Consider the following 22,394-nt stretch of genomic DNA (forward strand, 5'->3'; position numbering starts at 1 on the left):
ATTAAACAGTTGATGGGGAAAGTTACTAACCTCTGTGTTTTCTTCTAATAGGGCTTCCAAGTTTCTGAGTGCCTCCCTTTCGTCAGGTGAGGTGAGGGTGTCAGCGGTGTAGTTTCTGTGATGTAATTTTTTGAGAGTTAGTTTCTGGGCGAAAAGATGTACTGTATTTTTCGGACTAGAAGATGCACTTTTTCCCACAAAAAATTGTGAGGAAAGTGGGGGGGTGTGTCTTATAGTGCGAACGCAAGCTTACCGGTTGGTTGCAGCAGTAGTGAGGTGCGGCGATGCTGAGGCGTAGTGGGCGGTATGGCATGCACCTTAGCAGTGTCCATTCCTCAGGTGAGGTGACGCCGTGGCCCGGTGTCCACAGAGAGCAGAGCCGGATGAATCACAGGTTTCTCGGTGGCAGCAGCTCTCTTCTTAAGGCTGTGCATGTGCAGATTGAGTTCTCTGTTTCCCGGGGCTTCAGGAAAATCATGTTCAAAAAGGTTGATTACCTTTAATTGATCTTTGACCTGGTGAAGATGTCTTGGAGCCGTTTGTTGTACCTTGGCCATTTCTGATGCATGGTGTATCTCTGGTGACTGTTTCTCCATCACTGACTGAGGTGTTATGGTCAGAGAGGGATAGGCTGGAGCTTTCTGAAGGACTTCTATGATGAAATGGTCCGGGATTTTTTTTTATATTAGATTTATCTTTTTTGTGCAGTTTAAAAAGTTATTGTTTTGCCATTTTGTTATTGTCATAGTTACTTAAATCTCTTTTGAAATGTTTATATTTATTTTGACAGACTTCACTTTCCCATTTATCAGCATACTTGCTCATGTCTACCAGGATTTTGTCAAAATTCTCTACTACTGGTATATCTTTTATCAATAATTTTTCTAATTCCTCAATATTATCATCAATGATTTTTAATGAAGTGGTGTTTTGTCAATAATCATTTGAATGAATTCCAAGGAGCAGGCAGTACCTGATGAGGCCCACCGTTTCACCAGAGCCTCATCCTCTAGTTCAAAAGAAGGGTACAGTTTTACCTGGAGGCCACAGGGGATGATTTGCTTATCTAGATAGTTTTCTAAAGATGATCTGTTCCACCATAGACATGTTTTTTTTTGTAAAAAAGCATTTCTAAACCGTTTTATTAAATCCCATTGTCCCCTGGGAAATAAATTAATGGCATCAACCACACTGCTTGAAATTATCATTTAGGTATACATTTTTCCCAATTTGGAATATTTTTACCCACTGGGGTTCCTAATACTGTTTTTACATTTCCAGCAGTGTCTTTGTAATACTTTAATCATATTCCTTCGATTTTCCTCCCTTATCCTCCCCTATTTTACCTAAACAGCTGCTCCTTTCCCTTCCGCATTGGAGGCTACCTTGTCCTGTCTTTTTAATGTTTTTTTTTTTTCATAAATGAATGTTATTTAATTTAGATTTTTACTTTTAACTCAGCTAGAAATCACTTCTTGTCTTTATGGTACCCATCCATAATAGATTATGCTTATTCATGATATTTGAAGTGTTTAAAGCCCTAAATCTAGTACGGTGCATATTTTGCTTAGTTTTTTGTTGTGTTTTTTGCTCCATTTTTGACATGGTACATTTGTCTCTTGTGCACGCTGGTACTGTTTAGTGCATAAAAACAAATCAATCTGTTTGGCACCAAAAACAGCAAAAACTGATACCTGCATTTTTTTCAGCATTTTTTTGCACCACCCATTGCTTTCAATGTGTGAAAAATGCTTCAAAACCCCTGAAAGAAGTGACATGATGTATTCTGCAAAAAACAACTTACTGCACAAAATATTGAGGACAAAAAACAAGCTACCGTATGTGCATGAGATTTCTGAAATCTCATAGACTTTGCTTGTACTGTAAGAGGAAGCTGAAGATTTGCATAAAAAAGCCACATACAAAAATGCTGAAAAAAAATGCAATGTTTATAAATATATATATATATATATAAGGGGTGCACCCCTGTATCTATAATAAAGCAGGGTGCAAGACCTGGTCTGTGAAATAAAATGAACAAAGCACAAAGGAAAAAAGACTAGACCAAAAAATGGTATGCACACCCGAGAAATACAAAGGTCAAAAAATACTTTAATCACACCTCAAAAAACAACAGACACAGAACAAAACCATTTAAAATGGGCCTATATGTAGGACCAATAACCCCCACCCCTATACAAATCATGCATAGTATAACATTTAGCGATAGTATTATATGCTTAAATGAGCTATGAGCATACCCCCTACCCAAACAAAATAATAGAAGAACACCCCCAGATTGAATTGTTAGCTAGGAGTGGAGCATAGTACCAATGTGGATAGAAGGCAATGAACTCGTAGAATCAGCCAAGATGGAACAAATGGTGCCAAAAAAATAAAGATAACAGCACCGATGCTGAGAAATCAGGTCAGTTAAGATGGTCAGAAAAAGGTATGGGACCAAGTAAGGGGTGAGGCGACAGCCCCACGCGTATCGCTGCGACTGCAGCTTCGTCAGGGGAAGTGAGGTCGTCAGTCATTTCAGAGGTAAATATACAGTTAGACAATAATGAGATAAGTACGATCCGGTGTGCAGAGACGGGTTGGCACGCCAGTCGCAGCCGCCGCATGGAGCGCTTCAGGAGGTGGCTATAGCCGGAAGTGTATGTCGTTGTCATGGTGCCCATGCACATGCGCAATGGCTACACTAGGGGGAACAGAGCGCGCACGCGCCAATAGGAGCACAGATCATAGGCGCAAGGCAGAGCAATTAGTATGTGCAGCACACAGGGGAAAGTAAAGGGCAACCATAATGCGGCATGTACATAATCCAGAGCAAGGCAGATAAAAGGCATAACAGTGGTACACAGCTGGCAGGTCAATTACAAATTGGGGAAGAGGCAGAGAAGTACCAACCAAGATGACAAATAGTATAATATATGCCTAAAGATCCTAATCAGCATTGGCCAGGAGCGATAGCAGAGTGTGTCCGCAGCAAGGGCCATAGCAACAAGATGGCATGGCTATGGGTAGGAACACACAATAGCATAATGGCCCCGGCCCGACTAGACAGGAGCCCAGTAGCATAAGCCGGTATTGCCATAAGTCCAAGATAAATGGAGATAAATAATGATGAGCACACCTACACTATAGCATGGGGCCCATATCGTTAGAGGACATGCCCAATGCCTATGGATAATGTATATGCAGATAAGCGCACCTTGTGGCAAAAAACTTATGGCAAAAAACTAGCATAAAGGGATCCCTGTCCTGCAGAAAAGGGCACAGAAAAAGCAGATATTGAGTTAGGGAACCAAAACAGATTCAGTCTCACGAACCCGGACCACATGTGAACAGCGGGTATGGGTCCAGATAGATAAGTCAATAGCTGGCTACTAGGTCTAAACCAAACCAATTTTATTGGACATACAAGCACAAAGAGGAACTTATGATAATTCAAAAAATAATTATATATCAATGAATTGACAATACTGGTCCAAAGCTGGACTGGCCAATGTGAACTCATGAGGAGTCCTGCATCCTGAAGAAGAATATATTGGTGATCAATCATTAGCGAAGTCCATATTCAGCCAAGGTCCAGAAAAGTTGTTGTAGACGAAAAGATCCATGAAATTGAATGTTGTCACTAACAAGTAAGGGCACCAAGATAATGACAAGATCCAACAAAGATCAGAGTGGCTCCTGAGTGCACAAGAGATGGAGAGTACCCCTTGAAAGATAAAGACCATAAAGAGTCCTACATCTTGAAGAAAAATATGTTGACGGTCAATCATTGACAATGTCCATATTAAGCCAAGATCCAGGGAAGTTATTATAGAACTTGAGTGAACTTGAATGTTGTCGATAGCCAATGAAAGCACCAAGGTAATAAGGTCCAGTGATAATCAAGGTGAATGGCACCCGAATGCACAGAAGATGGAGAATGACCCTTGAAAAATAAAAACCAGAACATATAGATTAAATGCTAATTTCTTAGATGACAGCATATAATGGTCAACGCCAAAAAGGACGAAAATATGGGACTCCCAATTCAACCTAAGAACCCCGTAAATAAAAGCTCTTCATTAAAGCCCTGTGGCGCCATTGACCTTAGGTTGAAAATCCACCTAGATTCAGTCTGGAGGAGTCGCTTGTGTGGATTGCCACCCCTCCCACCATATGGGACCTTCTGTAAGCCCATGATGCTGATTTTAGAGGTGGAACACCCATGGGCTGCTAAAAAATGTGCAGCTACCGGGGTGAGGGGCTTACCCTTGCACTGATCCGTAGCCGCCAGATGAATGGTAGACATATGTTTCTGTATTCTCTTTCTCAGTTCCTGAGAGGTTTGTCCCACATGCGGTTTACCGCACGGGCAGATGATGACATAAATGACATCCCTTGTCTTGCAGTTAATGTAGTGCTTGAGAGAGTGGATAGTTGAATCTACCAGATTAAAAAAGGTATTCTTGGTAGGTGTCATGAAAGGACATACGTTGCACCCACCACAGGGAAATGACCCTTTAAGCGTGACCCCCCTGTTCAGTCTGACTGTAGATCTAGAGAAATGGCTAGACGTAAGGAGATCCCGCAAATTTGGGGCTCGTCTTGTCACAAGGAGTGGTCTTTCGCTAGTAACCTCTGCCATCTGGGTATCAGTCCTGAGAATGGACCAATGTCTAGTAATGATATTCTTTACCTGGTGCCAACTGTTGTTGTAGTCCGTGATGAATCTGGTGGTGTGGTCAGGATTTCGTTGTCTGGAAGTCAATAGTGATGCTTGGTCCTCCCGTTGTGCCCTTTGGAAGGCCGATGATATCACTCGCTTGGGGTATCCTCTTTGCTTGAAGCGACTTGTGAGGTCCTGGGCCTGTACTATGAAATCAGCATCATGAGTACAATTTCTTCTCACCTGCAAAAATTGGCTGATAGGAACACCCACCTTCGTATGAAAAGGATGGAAACTGTTAAATTCAAGCAAAGAGTTGGTAGCCGGCTTTTAAAAGTTTAAAAAGTTATTGTTTTGCCATTTTGTTATTGTCATAGTTACTTAAATCTCTTTTGAAATGTTTATATTTATTTTGACAGACTTCACTTTCCCATTTATCAGCATACTTGCTCATGTCTACCAGGATTTTGTCAAAATTCTCTACTACTGGTATATCTTTTATCAATAATTTTTCTAATTCCTCAATATTATCATCAATGATTTTTAATGAAGTGGTGTTTTGTCAATAATGATTTGAATGAATTCCAAGGAGCAGGCAGTACCTGATGAGGCCCACCGTTTCACCAGAGCCTCATCCTCTAGTTCAAAAGAAGGGTACAGTTTTACCTGGAGGCCACAGGGGATGATTTGCTTATCTAGATAGTTTTCTAAAGATGATCTGTTCCACCATAGACATGTTTTTTTTTGTAAAAAAGCATTTCTAAACCGTTTTATTAAATCCCATTGTCCCCTGGGAAATAAATTAATGGCATCAACCACACTGCTTGAAATTATCATTTAGGTATACATTTTTCCCAATTTGGAATATTTTTACCCACTGGGGTTCCTAATACTGTTTTTACATTTCCAGCAGTGTCTTTGTAATACTTTAATCATATTCCTTCGATTTTCCTCCCTTATCCTCCCCTATTTTACCTAAACAGCTGCTCCTTTCCCTTCCGCATTGGAGGCTACCTTGTCCTGTCTTTTTAATGTTTTTTTTTTCATAAATGAATGTTATTTAATTTAGATTTTTACTTTTAACTCAGCTAGAAATCACTTCTTGTCTTTATGGTACCCATCCATAATAGATTATGCTTATTCATGATATTTGAAGTGTTTAAAGCCCTAAATCTAGTACGGTGCATATTTTGCTTAGTTTTTTGTTGTGTTTTTTGCTCCATTTTTGACATGGTACATTTGTCTCTTGTGCACGCTGGTACTGTTTAGTGCATAAAAACAAATCAATCTGTTTGGCACCAAAAACAGCAAAAACTGATACCTGCATTTTTTTCAGCATTTTTTTGCACCACCCATTGCTTTCAATGTGTGAAAAATGCTTCAAAACCCCTGAAAGAAGTGACATGATGCATTCTGCAAAAAACAACTTACTGCACAAAATATTGAGGACAAAAAACAAGCTACCGTATGTGCATGAGATTTCTGAAATCTCATAGACTTTGCTTGTACTGTAAGAGGAAGCTGAAGATTTGCATAAAAAAGCCACATACAAAAATGCTGAAAAAAAATGCAATGTTTATAAATATATATATATATATATATATATATATATATATATATATATATATATATATATATATATATATATATATATATATATATATATATATATATATATATATATATATATATATATATATATAAGGGGTGCACCCCTGTATCTATAATAAAGCAGGGTGCAAGACCTGGTCTGTGAAATAAAATGAACAAAGCACAAAGGAAAAAAGACTAGACCAAAAAATGGTATGCACACCCGAGAAATACAAAGGTCAAAAAATACTTTAATCACACCTCAAAAAACAACAGACACAGAACAAAACCATTTAAAATGGGCCTATATGTAGGACCAATAACCCCCACCCCTATACAAATCATGCATAGTATAACATTTAGCGATAGTATTATATGCTTAAATGAGCTATGAGCATACCCCCTACCCAAACAAAATAATAGAAGAACACCCCCAGATTGAATTGTTAGCTAGGAGTGGAGCATAGTACCAATGTGGATAGAAGGCAATGAACTCGTAGAATCAGCCAAGATGGAACAAATGGTGCCAAAAAATAAAGATAACAGCACCGGTGCTGAGAAATCAGGTCAGTTAAGATGGTCAGAAAAAGGTATGGGACCAAGTAAGGGGTGAGGCGACAGCCCCACGCGTATCGCTGCGACTGCAGCTTCGTCAGGGGAAGTGAGGTCGTCAGTCATTTCAGAGGTAAATATACAGTTAGACAATAATGAGATAAGTATGAACCGGTGTGCAGAGACGGGTTGGCACGCCAGTCGCAGCCGCCGCATGGAGCGCTTCAGGAAGTGGCTATAGCCGGAAGTGTATGTCGTTGTCATGGTGCCCATGCACATGCGCAATGGCTACACTAGGGGGAACAGAGCGCGCACGCGCCAATAGGAGCACAGATCATAGGCGCAAGGCAGAGCAATTAGTATGTGCAGCACACAGAGGAAAGTAAAGGGCAACCATAATGCGGCATGTACATAATCCAGAGCAAGGCAGATAAAAGGCATAACAGTGGTACACAGCTGGCAGGTCAATTACAAATTGGGGAAGAGGCAGAGAAGTACCAACCAAGATGACAAATAGTATAATATATGCCTAAAGATCCTAATCAGCATTGGCCAGGAGCGATAGCAGAGTGTGTCCGCAGCAAGGGCCATAGCAACAAGATGGCATGGCTATGGGTAGGAACACACAATAGCATAATGGCCCCGGCCCGACTAGACAGGAGCCCAGTAGCATAAGCCGGTATTGCCATAAGTCCAAGATAAATGGAGATAAATAATGATGAGCACACCTACACTATAGCATGGGGCCCATATCGTTAGAGGACATGCCCAATGCCTATGGATAATGTATATGCAGATAAGCGCACCTTGTGGCAAAAAACTTATGGCAAAAAACTAGCATAAAGGGATCCCTGTCCTGCAGAAAAGGGCACAGAAAAAGCAGATATTGAGTTAGGGAACCAAAACAGATTCAGTCTCACGAACCCGGACCACATGTGAACAGCGGGTATGGGCCCAGATAGCTAAGTCAATAGCTGGCTACTAGATCTAAACCAAACCAATTTTATTGGACATACAAGCACAAACAGGAACTTATGATAATTCAAAAAATAATTATATATCAATGAATTGACAATACTGGTCCAAAGCTGGACTGGCCAATGTGAACTCATGAGGAGTCCTGCATCCTGAAGAAGAATATATTGGCGATCAATCATTAGCGAAGTCCATATTCAGCCAAGGTCCAGAAAAGTTGTTGTAGACGAAAAGATCCATGAAATTGAATGTTGTCACTAACAAGTAAGGGCACCAAGATAATGACAAGATCCGACAATGATCAGAGTGGCTCCTGAGTGCACAAGAGATGGAGAGTACCCCTTGAAAGATAAAGACCATAAAGAGTCCTACATCTTGAAGAAAAATATGTTGACGGTCAATCATTGACAATGTCCATATTAAGCCAAGATCCAGGGAAGTTATTATAGAACTTGAGTGAACTTGAATGTTGTCGATAGCCAATGAAAGCACCAAGGTAATAAGGTCCAGTGATAATCAAGGTGAATGGCACCCGAATGCACAGAAGATGGAGAATGACCCTTGAAAAATAAAAACCAGAACATATAGATTAAATGCTAATTTCTCAGATGACAGCATATAATGGTCAACGCCAAAAAGGACGAAAATATGGGACTCCCAATTCAACCTAAGAACCCCGTAAATAAAAGCTCTTCATTAAAGCCCTGTGGCGCCATTGACCTTAGGTTGAAAATCCACCTAGATTCAGTCTGGAGGAGTCGCTTGTGTGGATTGCCACCCCTCCCACCATATGGGACCTTCTGTAAGCCCACGATGCTGATTTTAGAGGTGGAACACCCATGGGCTGCCAAAAAATGTGCAGCTACCGGGGTGAGGGGCTTACCCTTGCACTGATCCGTAGCCGCCAGATGAATGGTAGACATATGTTTCTGTATTCTCTTTCTCAGTTCCTGAGAGGTTTGTCCCACATGCGGTTTACCGCACGGGCAGATGATGACATAAATGACATCCCTTGTCTTGCAGTTAATGTAGTGCTTGAGAGAGTGGATAGTTGAATCTACCAGATTAAAAAAGGTATTCTTGGTAGGTGTCATGAAAGGACATACGTTGCACCCACCACAGGGAAATGACCCTTTAAGCGTGACCCCCCTGTTCAGTCTGACTGTAGATCTAGAGAAATGGCTAGACGTAAGGAGATCCCGCAAATTTGGGGCTCGTCTTGTCACAAGGAGTGGTCTTTCGCTAGTAACCTCTGCCATCAGGGTATCAGTCCTGAGAATGGACCAATGTCTAGTAATGATATTCTTTACCTGGTGCCAACTGTTGTTGTAGTCCGTGATGCATCTGGTGGTGTGGTCAGGATTTCGTTGTCTGGAAGTCAATAGTGATGCTTGGTCCTCCCGTTGTGCCCTTTGGAAGGCCGATGATATCACTCGCTTGGGGTATCCTCTTTGCTTGAAGCGACTTGTGAGGTCCTGGGCCTGTACTATGAAATCAGCATCATGAGTACAATTTCTTCTCACCTGCAAAAATTGGCTGATAGGAACACCCACCTTCGTATGAAAAGGATGGAAACTGTTAAATTCAAGCAAAGAGTTGGTAGCCGGCTACCAACTCTTTGCTTGAATTTAACAGTTTCCATCCTTTTCATACGAAGGTGGGTGTTCCTATTAGCCAATTTTTGCGGGTGAGAAGAAATTGTACTCATGATGCTGATTTCATAGCACAGGCCCAGGACCTCACAAGTTGCTTCAAGCAAAGAGGATACCCCAAGCGAGTGATATCATCGGCCTTCCAAAGGACACGACGGGAGGACCAAGCATCACTATTGACTTCCAGACCACGAAATCCTGACCACACCACCAGATTCATCACGGACTACAACAACAGTTGGCACCAGGTAAAGAATATCATCACTAGACATTGGTCCATTCTCAGGACTGATACCCAGATGGCAGAGGTTACTAGCGAAAGACCACTCCTTGTGACAAGACGGGCCCCAAATTTGCGGGATCTCCTTACGTCTAGCCATTTCTCTAGACCTACAGTCAGACCGAACAGGGGGGTCACACTTAAAGGGTCATTTCCCTGTGGTGGGTGCAACGTATGTCCTTTCATGACACCTACCAAGAATACCTTTTTTAATCTGGTAGATTCAACTATCCACTCTCTCAAGCACTACATTAACTGCAAGACAAGGGATGTCATTTATGTCATCATCTGTCCGTGCGATAAACCGTGTGTGGGACAAACCTCTCAGGAACTGAGAAAGAGAATACAGAAACATATGTCTACCATTCATCTGGCGGCTACGGATCAGCGCAAGGGTAAGCCCCTCACCCCGGTAGCTGCACATTTTTTGGCAGCCCATGGGTGTTCCACCTCTAAAATCAGCATCGTGGGCTTACAGAAGGTCCCATATGGTGGGAGGGGTGGCAATCCACACACGCGACTCCTCCAGACTGAATCTAGGTGGATTTTCAATCTAAGGTCAATGGCGCCACAGGGCTTTAATGAAGAGCTTTTATTTACGGGGTTCTTAGGTTGAATTGGAAGTCCCATATTTTCATCCTTTTTGGCGTTGACCATTATATGCTGTCATCTAAGAAATTAGCATTTAATCTATATGTTCTGGTTTTTATTTTTCAAGGGTCATTCTCCATCTTCTGTGCATTCGGGTGCCATTCACCTTGATTATCGCTGGACCTTATTACCTTGGTGCTTTTATTGGCTATCGACAACATTCAAGTTCACTCAAGTTCTATAATAACTTCCCTGGATCTTGGCTTAATATGGACTTTGTCAATGATTGACCGTCAACATATTTTTCTTCAAGATGTAGGACTCTTTATGGTCTTTATCTTTCAAGGGGTACTCTCCATCTCTTGTGCACTCAGGAGCCACTCTGATCTTTGTCGGATCTTATCATTATCTTGGTGCTCTTACTGGTTAGTGACAACATTCAATTTCATGGATCTTTTCGTCTACAACAACTTTTCTGGACCTTGGCTGAATATGGACTTCGCTAATGATTGATCGCCAATATATTCTTCTTCAGGATGCAGGACTCCTCATGAGTTCACATTGGCCAGTCCAGCTTTAGACCAGTATTGTCAATTCATTGATATATAATTATTTTTTGAATTATCATAAGTTCCTCTTTGTGCTTGTATGTCCAATAAAATTGGTTTGGTTTAGACCTAGTAGCCAGCTATTGACTTATCTATCTGGGCCCATACCCGCTGTTCACATGTGGTCCGGGTTCGTGAGACTGAATCTGTTTTGGTTCCCTAACTCAATATCTGCTTTTTCTGTGCCCTTTTCTGCAGGACAGGGATCCCTTTATGCTAGTTTTTTGCCATAAGTTTTTTGCCACAAGGTGCGCTTATCTGCATATACATTATCCATAGGCATTGGGCATGTCCTCTAACGATATGGGCCCCATGCTATAGTGTAGGTGTGCTCATCATTATTTATCTCCATTTATCTTGGACTTATGGCAATACCGGCTTATGCTACTGGGCTCCTGTCTAGTCGGGCCGGGGCCATTATGCTATTGTGTGTTCCTACCCATAGCCATGCCATCTTGTTGCTATGGCCCTTGCTGCGGACACACTCTGCTATCGCTCCTGGCCAATGCTGATTAGGATCTTTAGACATATATTATACTATTTGTCATCTTGGTTGGTACTTCTCTGCCTCTTCCCCAATTTGTAATTGACCTGCCAGCTGTGTACCACTGTTATGCCTTTTATCTGCCTTGCTCTGGATTATGTACATGCCGCATTATGGTTGCCCTTTACTTTCCTCTGTGTGCTGCACATACTAATTGCTCTGCCTTGCGCCTATGATCTGTGCTCCTATTGGCGCGTGCGCGCTCTGTTCCCCCTAGTGTAGCCATTGCGCATGTGCATGGGCACCATGACAACGACATACACTTCCGGCTATAGCCACTTCCTGAAGCGCTCCATGCGGCGGCTGCGACTGGCGTGCCAACCCGTCTCTGCACACCGGTTCGTACTTATCTCATTATTGTCTAACTGTATATTTACCTCTGAAATGACTGACGACTAGTGTTGAGCATTCCGATACCGAGATCCGATATTTTTGTGGTGGTATCGGGTATCGGAATCGGAAGTCCCCACAGTGCTAAAATCACTATAATGTAAAGTGGGCGGTGCGTGGGCGGAGACTGCGTGTCTCTGTGCGGGCGGGGTCTGTGCGGGCCTGCCAGGGATCTCATTCTATGCGGCCGGCGCTATGCCCAGGCTTGATGCGGCGTGCCGGGGCTTGATGCGGCGTGGGAGGGCTCTGCGGCGTGCTGGGGGGGGCTATGCGGCGTGAGGGGCTCTCTGCGTCGTTCTGGGGCGTCTATGCGGCGTGCTGGGGGGTCTATGCGGCGTGCTGGGGGGTCTATGCGGCGTGCTGGGGGGTCTATGCGGCGTGCTGGGGGGTCTATGCGGCGTGCGGGGGGGTCTGCGGCGTGGGGGGGGGGTCTCTGCGGCGTGGGGGGGGGTCTCTGCGGCGTGGGGGGGGTCTCTGCGGCGTGCGGGGGTCTCAGTGCGGGCATCGTCCGATGGGACTACAAGTCCCATCGAGCTATGCCTGCTACACTGACAGTGATTGACACATTAGCCAATGATGGGACAGTAGTAGTCCCATCATCCGGCTAATGTGTTGAATGAAAAAAAAAAAAATACTCCATACATACATTCTACATACATAAATACATATAGACATACAGTACATTCATACATTACATACATGACATACATTACATTAAATATAGATTACATACTCACCATTACTTGTCATTTTGATCCCCGAAGCCAGTGTCATCTATAAAAAATGTGAAAAAAAACAAACAACCAATATACTCCCTGTCCGCAGAAATCCACGAGTGTCCCACGACGATCTCCCGTGGAGAGCAGCAGCATCAAATAATGCGACCGCTCTCTAGGGGCTCAGAAACACAATGACGGGAGGAAGGTATCCTTCCGCCACTGTATTCCTCCGCCGCTGTAAAAAAAAAAGTCCCTAGTCTCACTTTATGGCATTGCTGTATGAGACATTTTCCCATGCAGCAATTATATAAAGTGACACTTTGAACTCAGGTAACCTCAGTGATGCACTGCAGGAGCCATTGTCTCCTGTCAGTGTGTCACTGAGGGTCCTATAGAGCAGTGACATCACCTGATGTCACTGTTCTATAGGGGAGATCGTCGTGGGACACTCGTTATTAAGTGGACTACGGCGGACAGGTAGTATGCGGTTTATTATTTTACGTTTTTTGCAGGCGCTGAAGTATGGTAAGTATGGTGAAATGAAGAATATTAAAATACTTTTTCCTAATGTGTGCGTGTTTTATTAACCCTTTTCTTACTATTGGATTAATAACGGATAGGCGTCTTATTGACGCCTCTCCGTTATTAACCCGGCTTAATGTCACCTTACGATAGCAAGGTGACATTAACCCCTTATTACCCCATATCCCACCGCTACACGGGAGTGGGAAGAGAGGGGCTAAGTGCCGGAATTGGCGCATCTTACAGATGCGCCATTTTCGGGGCGGCTGCGGACTGGTATTTGTAGCCGGGGGGGGCCAATATCCATGGCCCCTCTCTAGGCTATGAATATCAGCCCGCAGCTGTCTGCATAGCCTTTCTGGCTATAAAATATAGGGGGACCCCACGTCATTTTTTTGGGGGGTCCCCCTATTTTAATAGCCAGTAAAGGCTACGCAGACAGCTGCGAGCTGATATTCATAGCAGGCTACAAATATTGGCCCCCGGCCGTCGGCTTTCCCCCTCTGGCGCAGAAAATTGCGCGGGAGCCCACGCCGTTTTTTTCCATTTTTTTTTTTTTTTAAATTCAACGCTCATAAAGGCCTCTTTCACCCTTGCGTCAGTACGGGTCCGTCGCTATGCGTCGAGCCGACGTACCGACGCACGTTGTGAAATTTGTACACGACGTGGGCAGCGGATGCAGTTTTTCAACGCATCCACTGCCCATTCTGAAGTGCGGGGAGGAGGGGGCAGAGTTTCTGCTGCGCATGCGCAGTAGAAAATGGCAGACGCGACGGACAAAAAAACGTTCACTTGAACGTTTTTTCGTGCCGACGGTCCGCCAAAACTCGACGGATCCGTTGCAGAACGGACGCGACGTGTGGCCATTCGTCGCGATCCGTCGCTAATACAAGTCTATGGGGAAAAAAATGCATCCTGCGAGCACATTTGCAGGATCCGTTTTTTCAGTCGGATCCGTTGTTTTCCGCCAGATCGGTTTTTTTCCACCGGATCCGTTTTTTTCCGCTAGATCCGTTTTTTTCCGCCGGATCCGTTTTTTCCTGCCGGATCCATTTTTTTCCGCCAGATCCGTTTTTTCTCATAGAGTTGTAATAGCGCCGGATTGCGCCTGATGGCCACACATTTCATCCGTTTTTTGCAGGATTCGTAAAAAAAAACTTTCCGCCGGACGGAAAACTCATAGGAACGTTTTTTGTCCGTTATTTTTCATGCATGTTTCCATTCAAATCATGCACATTTTCCGTTTATTTATTTTCCAAAAACCTCATCAAAACCTGCATCAAAACTAAACTGCATGAAAAACCGCACCAAAAACCTGCATCAAAAACAGCATCAAAAACCGCACCAAAAACCTGCAGCAAAAAAAGCACCAAAAACTGCATCAAAAACTACATCAAAAACCGCACCAAAAACATGCAGCAAAAAAGCACCAAAAACTGCACCAAAAACCGCACCAAAAACCTGCAGCAAAAAGCACCAAAAACTGCATCAAAAACCGCATCAAAAACTGCACCAAAAACTGCATCAAAAACTGCACCAAAAACTGCATCAAAAACTGCATCAAAAACCGCACCAAAAACCTGCATCAAAAAAAGCACCAAAAACTGCATCAAAAACTGAACCAAAAGCTACATCAAAAACCGCACCAAAAACATGCGGTTTTTGATGCAGTTTTTGGTGCTTTTTTGCTGCATGTTTTTGGTGCGGTTTTTGATGTAGTTTTTGGTTCAGTTTTTGATACAGTTTTTGGTGCTTTTTTTGATGCAGGTTTTTGGTGCGGTTTTTGATGCAGTTTTTGGTGCAGTTTTTGATGCGGTTTTTGATGCAGTTTTTGGTGCTTTTTGCTGCAGGTTTTTGGTGCGGTTTTTGATGCAGTTTTTGATGTAGTTTTTGGTTCAGTTTTTGATGCAGTTTTTGGTGCTTTTTTGGTGCGGTTTTTGATGCAGTTTTTGGTGCTTTTTGCTGCAGGTTTTTGGTGCGGTTTTTGATGCAGTTTTTGGTGCAGTTTTTGATGCGGTTTTTGATGCAGTTTTTGGTGCTTTTTTGCTGCACCAAAAACCGCACCAAAAACCTGCAGCAAAAAACACCAAAAACTGCATCAAATACTGCACCAAAAACTGCATCAAAAACCTGCAGCAAAAAAGCACCAAAAACTGCATCAAAAACGGCATCAAAAACCTGCAGCAAAAAAAGCACCAAAAACAGCACCAAAAACCTGCAGCAAAAAAAGCACCAAAAACTGCATCAAAAACTGAACCAAAAACTACATCAAAAACCGCACCAAAAACATGCAGCAAAAAAAGCACCAAAAACTGCACCAAAAACCGCACCAAAAACCTGCAGCAAAAAGCACCAAAAACTGCATCAAAAACCGCATCAAAAACTGCACCAAAAACTGCATCAAAAACCGCACCAAAAACCGGCATCAAAAAAAGCACCAAAAACTGCATCAAAAACTGAACCAAAAGCTACATCAAAAACCGCACCAAAAACATGCGGTTTTTGATGCAGTTTTTGGTGCTTTTTTGCTGCATGTTTTTGGTGCGGTTTTTGATGTAGTTTTTGGTTCAGTTTTTGATACAGTTTTTGGTGCTTTTTTGATGCAGGTTTTTGGTGCTTTTTGCTGCAGGTTTTTGGTGCGGTTTTTGATGTAGTTTTTGGTTCAGTTTTTGATGCAGTTTTTGGTGCGTTTTTTGGTGCAGTTTTTGATGCGTTTTTTGATGCAGTTTTTGGTGCTTTTTGCTGCAGGTTTTTGGTGCGGTTTTTGATGCAGTTTTTGGTGCAGTTTTTGATGCGGTTTTTGATGCAGTTTTTGGTGCTTTTTTGCTGCACCAAAAACCGCACCAAAAACCTGCAGCAAAAAACACCAAAAACTGCATCAAAAACGGCATCAAAAACCTGCAGCAAAAAAGCACCAAAAACAGCACCAAAAACCTGCAGCAAAAAAAGCACCAAAAACTACATCAAAAACCGCATCAAAAACTGCACCAAAAACTGCATCAAAAACCGCACCAAAAACCTGCAGCAAAAAGCACCAAAAACTGCATCAAAAACTGCACCAAAAACTGCATCAAAAACCGCACCAAAAACCTGCAGCAAAAAAAGCACCAAAAACTGCATCAAAAACTGAACCAAAAACTACATCAAAAACCGCACCAAAAACCTGCAGCAAAAAGCACCAGAAACTGCATCAAAAACCGCATCAAAAACTGCACCAAAAACTGCATCAAAAACCGCACCAAAAACCTGCATCAAAAAAAGCACCAAAAACTGTATCAAAAACTGAACCAAAAACTACATGAAAAATCGCACCAAAAACATGCAGCAAAAAAGCACCAAAAACTGCATCAAAAACCGCATGTTTTTGGTGCGGTTTTTGATGTAGCTTTTGGTTCAGTTTTTGATGCAGTTTTTGGTGCTTTTTTTGATGCCGGTTTTTGGTGCGGTTTTTGATGCAGTTTTTGGTGCAGTTTTTGATGCGGTTTTTGATGCAGTTTTTGGTGCTTTTTGCTGCAGGTTTTTGGTGCGGTTTTTGGTGCAGTTTTTGGTGCTTTTTTGCTGCATGTTTTTGGTGCGGTTTTTGATGTAGTTTTTGGTTCAGTTTTTGATGCAGTTTTTGGTGCTTTTTTTGCTGCAGGTTTTTGGTGCGGTTTTTGATGCTGTTTTTGATGCAGGTTTTTGGTGCGGTTTTTCATGCAGTTTAGTTTTGATGCAGGTTTTGATGAGGTTTTTGGAAAATAAATAAACGGAAAATGTGCATGATTTGAATGGAAACATGCATGAAAAATAACGGACAAAAAACGTTCCTATGAGTTTTCCGTCCGGCGGAAAGTTTTTTTTTACGAATCCTGCAAAAAACGGATGAAATGTGTGGCCATCAGGCACAATCCGGCGCTATTACAACTCTATGAGAAAAAACGGATCTGGCGGAAAAAAATGGATCCGGCAGGAAAAAAACGGATCCGGCGGAAAAAAACGGATCTAGCGGAAAAAAACGGATCCGGTGGAAAAAAACCGATCTGGCGGAAAACAACGGATCCGACTGAAAAAACGGATCCTGCAAATGTGCTCGCAGGATGCATTTTTTTTCCCCATAGACTTGTATTAGCGACGGATCGCGACGAATGGCCACACGTCGCGTCCGTTCTGCAACGGATCCGTCGAGTTTTGGCGGACCGTCGGCACGAAAAAACGTTCAAGTGAACGTTTTTTTGTCCGTCGCGTCTGCCATTTTCTACTGCGCATGCGCAGCAGAAACTCTGCCCCCTCCTCCCCGCACTTCAGAATGGGCAGTGGATGCGTTGAAAAACTGCATCCGCTGCCCACGTCGTGTACAAATTTCACAACGTGCGTCGGTACGTCGGCTCGACGCATAGCGACGGACCCGTACTGACGCAAGGGTGAAAGAGGCCTTTATGAGCGTTGAATTTAAAAAAAAAAAAAATGGAAAAAACCGGCGTGGGCTCCCGCGCAATTTTCTGCGCCAGAGGGGGAAAGCCGACGGCCGGGGGCCAATATTTGTAGCCTGCTATGAATATCAGCTCGCAGCTGTCTGCGTAGCCTTTACTGGCTATTAAAATAGGGGGACCCCCCAAAAAAATGACGTGGGGTCCCCCTATATTTTATAGCCAGAAAGGCTACGCAGACAGCTGCGGGCTGATATTCATAGCCTAGAGAGGGGCCATGGATATTGCCCCCCCCCCGGCTACAAATACCAGTCCGCAGCCGCCCCGAAAATGGCGCATCCGTAAGATGCGCCAATTCCGGCACTTAGCCCCTCTCTTCCCACTCCCGTGTAGCGGTGGGATATGGGGTAATAAGGGGTTAATGTCACCTTGCTATCGTAAGGTGACATTAAGCCGGGTTAATAACGGAGAGGCGTCAATAAGACGCCTATCCGTTATTAATCCAATAGTAAGAAAAGGGTTAATAAAACACGCACACATTAGGAAAAAGTATTTTAATATTCTTCATTTCACCATACTTACCATACTTCAGCGCCTGCAAAAAACGTAAAATAATAAACCGCATACTACCTGTCCGCCGTAGTCCAATTAATAACGAGTGTCCCACGACGATCTCCCCTATAGAACAGTGACATCGGGTGACGTCACTGCTCTATAGGACCCTCAGTGACACACTGACAGGAGACAATGGCTCCTGCAGTGCATCACTGAGGTTACCTGAGTTCAAAGTGTCACTTTATATAATTGCTGCATGGGAAAATGTCTCATACAGCAATGCCATAAAGTGAGACTAGGGACTTTTTTTTTTACAGTGGCGGAAGGATACCTTCCTCCCGTCATTGTGTTTCTGAGCCCCTAGAGAGCGGTCGCATTATTTGATGCTGCTGCTCTCCACGGGAGATCGTCGTGGGACACTCGTGGATTTCTGCGGACAGGGAGTATATTGGTTGTTTGTTTTTTTCACATTTTTTATAGATGACACTGGCTTCGGGGATCAAAATGACAAGTAATGGTGAGTATGTAATCTATGTTTAATGTAATGTATGTCATGTATGTAATGTATGAATGTACTGTATGTCTATATGTATTTATGTATGTAGAATGTATGTATGGAGTATTTTTTTTTTTTTTTCATTCAACACATTAGCCGGATGATGGGACTACTACTGTCCCATCATTGGCTAATGTGTCAATCACTGTCAGTGTAGCAGGCATAGCCCGATGGGACTTGTAGTCCCATCGGACGATGCCCGCACTGAGACCCCCGCACGCCGCAGAGACCCCCCCCCACGCCGCAGAGACCCCCCCCACGCCGCAGAGACCCCCCCCCACGCCGCAGAGACCCCCCAGCACGCCGCAGAGACCCCCGCACGCCGCTGAGACCCCCGCACGCCGCATAGACCCCCCAGCACGCCGCATAGACCCCCCAGCACGCCGCATAGACCCCCCAGCACGCCGCATAGACGCCCCAGAACGCCGCAGAGAGCCCCTCACGCCGCATAGATCCCCCAGCACGCCGCATAGACGCCCCAGAACGCCGCAGAGAGCCCCTCACGCCGCATAGACCCCCCCAGCACGCCGCAGAGCCCTCCCACGCCGCATCAAGCCTGGGCATACAGCGCCGGCCGCATAGAATGAGATCCCTGGCAGGCCCGCACAGACCCCGCCCGCACAGAGACACGCAGTCTCCGCCCACGCACCGCCCACACTCTCCCCCCCCTCCAGAACCCCATATAGAAGGACAGAAAGGGATGATTTACTGTCCGATACTTGAGTCCCATTCACTTGTATTGGTATCGGGTATCGGTATCGGATTAGATCCGATACTTTGCCGGTATCGGCCGATACTTTCCGATACCGATACTTTCAAGTATCGGACGGTATCGCTCAACCCTACTGACGACCTCACTTCCCCTGACGAAGCTGCAGTCACAGCGATACACGTGGGGCTCTCGCCTCACCCCTTACTTGGTCCCATACCTTTTTCTGACCATCTTAACTGACCTGATTTCTCAGCACCGGTGCTGTTATCTTTATTTTTTGGCACCATTTGTTCCATCTTGGCTGATTCTACGAGTTCATTGCCTTCTATCCACATTGGTACTATGCTCCACTCCTAGCTAGCAATTCAATCTGGGGGTGTTCTTCTATTATTTTGTTTGGGTAGGGGGTATGCTCATAGCTCATTTAAGCATATATTACGATGAGCATGTTATGGTCAGTATCGCTTTGGTATTATACATATGCGTATATTACTGCAATCTATTGGGTTCAATTCAATGTCTTGACTATGACTATAGTATGCTGTGTACCATCACTTAGTTTCTAGTTATTCTATCTGTTAAATTGGATTTTTGCAGTTTATCTGTCAGTTTTTCTGCTGTACTAAATTTATGTACAAGGGACATTACATATTTTGCATTAACATAGCTTAGCACATTATTTATATCCATATTGTTTGAGTTTTGTATCATTATTAGTGTTGAGCATTCCGATACCGCAAGTATCGGGTATCGGCCGATACTTGCGGTATCGGAATTCCGATACCGGGATTCCGATACTTGCCGCGTATCGGATACCGGAATCGGAAGTTCCCAGATTCAAAATGCACAAATTCAGCCAATGAGAAGGATTCCAAGTGTGGGCACATCCTGTTTAGCATGGAGGGCATGAAACTACTGGCAAGGCTGTGATTGGCTGCTGAAATGATGTCATGATGCAGTTTAAAAGTCGCTGGCGCCATTTTGCGATCACTCTGCTGTGAATTCAGTTAGTGACAGGACGCTGTTTGCTGACTGAGGGACAGTTTAGATATAGCGATTTGCTTCTTTGTGCTTTCCAAAGGCTAATTTAGCAACCGCTGTGTTCACCTACTATTCACCTTGCTTTTGCCTTGTAGCGCTGTTTTCACAGCGATCTGCAAGGTCTGTGTGTGTGTGTGTGTGTGTGTGTGTGAGTGCAGCCCACTCTCTAGTCTGAGTGCAGCCACATAGGCCATCCATAGCTGGTTGTATTCAGTTCAGGGAGGGTGGTTCATTGCCTCATACTGTTCTTTTTTTTTTTTTTTTTTCCAAGTAGTGTAGTCTGCTGCTAATTTATTCAAAAAAATCCTATTAGTGTCTTTCCACCCGTCTCCAGCTAATTTGTGGAAAAACACTACATAGGATAACGTAGAGGAGGGTTTTTGGGCCTTGCCGCGCCGTTTACGGCTGTCTGCACGGTCTCCGTGTGACTGCAGCTCGCCCTGTAGTCTGTGAGCAGCCATAGCCTGGTTGTCTCCAGCTCAGGGTTCTTCACTGCGTCATACCGCCAAATCAATTTTCATTTTGTTTTAAGTAGTGCAGGCTGCTGCACATTTTTTCAAAAAAATCCTATTAGTGTCTTTCCACCCGTCTCCAGCTAACTTGTGGAAAAACACTACATAGGATAACGTAGAGGAGGGTTTTTGGGCCTTGCAGCGCCGTTTACGTCTGTCTGCACGGTCTCCGTGTGACTGCAGCTCTATCTGTTGTCAGTTCAGCCCCCAAAAAATAAATAAATAATAAAGTTCACCAAACACACCAGTTACACCACTTTACATTTGTGTAGGCCACATTAGCTCATATTAAAGTCTAGTCCACACTTTAGAAAATTAGTGTTTCTTATACCTGTTAGGAGGAGTTGCTCAGGAATAAGCACACAAAGCCGTTAGTACTTTTCTGCTTATCTTTATCAGTCAACCAAGATGAAGAAGGCAGTGAGTAAGGCACGTGGGCGTGGGCGTGGGCGCGGAGCAGGGAGGGGACGTGGGGATTCTGTGCCTGCTGCGGGCACCGGTGACTCATCAGCACTCACTTTCACCAGGCAACAGTCATTCATGCGCAGCTTTGTGTCAGAGCGCCGTACACCGCTGCTGCGTGAAGAACAAATTGAAGCCGTTGTCGGATGGATGGCAGCTAATGCATCAACTTCAATTAGTGCCACATCCTCTCAGACACAGAGCACTGGAGAGCAGCCATCTGTCTCTTCACCACCTGCCAAATTGCCCAGGCAGACAGAGAGCCCAGGACAGGAGCCGTCTCTACTTCTGTTCTCTGAATCTCTTGGCTTGGAAACAGGGGGCCAGCCAAGCAGCATTGGAGAAATGGAAGAAGAGGCAGGGTGCAGTGATGCCCAACAGCTTTTTCTCTCTGAGTCTGAAGAGGCGGGTGGGCCAGTGGCTCCGGTCACCACATCGCAGGCCGCATCAGCTGATGATGACACTCAGGTGCCACTTACTGGTGCGTGCTCTGCTGCTGAGACTACCCAGGAGGAGCAGTTGGGGGCAGAGGGTAGTGTAGATGATGAGGTCCTTGACCCATCTTGGCGTGAGGGACAGGAAGGTGGTGGGAGCAGCTCTGAGGAAGAGATTCCCCGTACGGCCCAAAGAGGGAGAGGGAGGGGGAAGACTGCGGATCCTGCAGCCTCCGCTTTGGCACCCGTTAGGAGCATGTCTCTTCCAAAAGCCAAAAAGGGCGCTCCCAAGACTTGCAGTGCCTGGTCCTTTTTTGACACAGTTGCAGATGACATTTGCTATGTCAGATGCAAGGTGTGTCATCAAAAAGTCAAAAGAGGGAAAAATGTCAGCAACCTCAATACCTCCAACATGTGGAAACATGTGCGCACCAGGCACCCGGCGGAGTTAGAAAAACACACTGAAGAGCTAGGCCAACCAACAGCGGCAGCTACCACCTCTTCAGCTCGTGTTGCCTCTTCCTCCAGCTCACACGCAGCTGGTTCGGCTTCCTCCCAGGATCGCCGTGGAAGAACCTCTGGCCCTGTTGTCCAGAGACCCGCTGTAATTCCACCCGCAGCACC

General features: G+C 44.4%; 1 protein-coding gene across 2 annotated transcripts in view; it reads left to right on the plus strand.

Moving 5' to 3' along the window:
- Nucleotides 1–11,674: 11,674 nt before the first annotated feature.
- The window catches only part of LRRC18 (leucine rich repeat containing 18), a 161,706-nt gene continuing 150,986 nt past the window's right edge, over nt 11,675–22,394 (plus strand). For both annotated transcript variants that reach the window (XM_077257537.1, XM_077257538.1), the window contains exon 1: nt 11,675–11,799. The gene's annotated coding sequence lies outside the window, so the exon portion shown is untranslated. The remainder of the gene's footprint in view (nt 11,800–22,394) is intronic.

This window comes from Ranitomeya variabilis, chromosome 4, assembly GCF_051348905.1.
Source record: "Ranitomeya variabilis isolate aRanVar5 chromosome 4, aRanVar5.hap1, whole genome shotgun sequence".
Lineage (NCBI taxonomy): Eukaryota > Metazoa > Chordata > Amphibia > Anura > Dendrobatidae > Ranitomeya > Ranitomeya variabilis.